Raw genomic sequence first — 2535 nt, forward strand, 5'->3', positions numbered from 1 at the left:
ATTTCCCCATGTTGGTACTCTTGCACAAGTACATCTGTATGGGAACACAATTCAACGTTCTGCTGTCACTAAGCACTTCAATTTTGGGGCTTTCACTGGGTGGGGGCAGGAAGCACGGGTACCAGGTTCTGCACATGCATTCTTCTCAGGGATTTCCTCACTTTTATTTGTTTGTTTTTCAGTGCTTTTGTGCATCCTCACGATTGCAAAAGGAAAGAAAGAAATCCTTTTGAAGTAGCACAGTGGGGCAAGGGCACCTTCAGAGAGAGAGAGAGAGAGAGAAGTTGTTCCAGTAAGAACTAATCCGCCTGCTTTCCTTTCACTATCCCTACAACTGGACTAAATTTGGTCCAAATCAACTAGGCAGTTCACAAGTTAGCCCACTTGCGCCTCAAATGTTCATGTGGATCCTCCCCCCCACCTTGCTGCTCTACTGTGCAGCGCCGAGCCCCGGAGAGTGCGCGAGGGGTGCCCCCCCATCCCTCCTGCTTCCCGCTCCTCGGCGTGGGGAGTGCGGGCGGCGATGGCACAGTGTGGGCTTGGAGCCCCTGGGGAGTGCGCACCGCCGGTGGCCACCTGCTCCTCCCGGGGCGGGGGCTCCCGGCCCAGCCCTGCGTGACCAGCCAGGCCTCTCCCGCCGCAGGAGCAGCCCCTGCGTGCAGCGCGCTGATCATCCTGGCGCACCCGGAACGGAGCTCCTTCAACTTCGCCATGCAGGAGGCGGTGGCCGAGGCGCGGCACAAAGCCAGCTGGCGCATCGCCCTCTCTGACCCCTATGTGCAGAAGTTCGACACCGTCCTGTCCTGCGCCGATGTCACCGGCGCCCCGAAGGACCCCGACTGCTTCAACTATGTGGCAGAGGCCGGGCTGGCCTGGAAGGAAGGCCGCCTCCTCAGCGACATCGTGGCCGAGCAGAAAAAGCTTGAGGCCGCCGACCTGGTCATCTTCCAGTTTCCCATCCAGTGGTTTGGGGTACCAGCCATCCTGAAAGGGTGGTTTGAGTGGGTCTCACTTCCAGCTTTGCCTACTCCTACAGTGCCATGTATGAGCAAGGGCCCTTCCAGAAAAAGAAGGTGCTGCTCTCCTTCACCACTGGTGGGATGGGGTCCATGTACACCCCTGAAGGCATCAACATCAATATTCTCCTGTGGCCAATACAGAGTGGCACCCTCCATTTCTGCGGCTTCCAAGTCCTGGAGCCACAGATTGCCTTCAGTATCGGCCACACACCATCAGATGCCCGCTCCCAAATTTTGGAGAGATGGGGAAAGAGACTGGCCACCATCTGGAAGGAGAAGCCCCTCAGCTTTGTCCCAAACAGTAGCTTTGACATGAGCTTTGCTGGGGGCTTTGTCCTGAAGAAAGAAGTCCAAGAGCAGCAGAAGGAAAAGAAATATGGGTTGGCGGTGGGTCAGCACCTGGGCAAGTCCCTCCTGCCTGACAGCCAAGTCAAAGCCCAGCAGAAATAGCTGCTGCTGCCAGTGCTCCTCTGGGGCACTGCAGGGTTGGCTTGCTGAGGGGGCCTTCTTTGGCTGGCTGCTCAGCAGGACTTGGCCCTCTTCCTTGGGGTTGGGTCACACACTACTGTCTCCCCTTCTTGTGGGTCCTCCTTCAAGGACCCAGATTCAGTGGAATCTGGCTCAGCACAGGGGCTGTCTGTGCAAGGGGCAGTGCTGCTAGCCGTGCCCTCCGCTGATGTCCCTCCTTGCCCCTTTCCCTGGCTTTTCAGCTCAACTCTATCTGTCCTGTTGGGTGCTCCACTCTGGCAAGTTGGCCAGCATTTGAGGGTAGTAGAAAAAGCAGAGGGCCACACTCCCAACAATATGTTGGTGTGGGACAGGGCTGCCCCACTTTGGCCCTCTTGAAGAGGTTGGACTGCAACTCCCTTCATCTCTCTTGCCTTGGGGGCTGGGGATGGTGGGAGTTGTAGTCCCAGCAGCAGCTGGAGGGCCACAGTTGGGCAGCCTTGCAGTGGGATAAACCCCAGCCTTAAGCCCTCTTACCTCAGTAACTGAAAATGGGTAAGGAACCTCTGTTGGCTTTCATGGGTTGGCTTTCTGTTGCCAATCTGTTGGCTTTCATGGGTTCTAAGGAACACACAAAATAGACGGGAGAGAAAAGGGTTTTAAAAATACTGACTGCGGCAACTGTCTTGATGCAAACAGCCAAATTAGAAATAAAGGCACTCAAAAGCGTGCGCGCGCACACGCGCACACACACACACAAATGTTCACGCCATCTTGAATTGGGGTGGGTGACATCATCACAAACTATACATTTGAGCTCTCTCTATGGGTCCAAACAACTGTACCAAATTTGGTCCAAATCAGTTCTCACTTGCACTGCAGATGTTCATGTGTCCGCCATCTTGAATTGGGGTGATTGACATCATTACAAACTATGACCTTGAGCCATCCCTATGTGTCCCTACATGTGTAGTAAATTTGGTCCAAATCAGTTAGGCCACATTGTTAGCTCAATTGCGCCTCAAATGTTCACGTGACAGCCATCTTGAATTAGGGTGAATGACATCAT

At 54.6% G+C, this 2535-nt stretch overlaps 1 pseudogene; it reads left to right on the forward strand.

Annotated features, from left to right (window-relative positions):
- Positions 1-398: 398 nt before the first annotated feature.
- On the forward strand, positions 399-1469 carry LOC128322506 (NAD(P)H dehydrogenase [quinone] 1-like; annotated as a pseudogene).
- Positions 1470-2535: the final 1066 nt, after the last annotated feature.

The sequence above is a fragment of the Hemicordylus capensis genome, chromosome 1 (assembly GCF_027244095.1).
Source record: "Hemicordylus capensis ecotype Gifberg chromosome 1, rHemCap1.1.pri, whole genome shotgun sequence".
NCBI lineage: Eukaryota > Metazoa > Chordata > Lepidosauria > Squamata > Cordylidae > Hemicordylus > Hemicordylus capensis.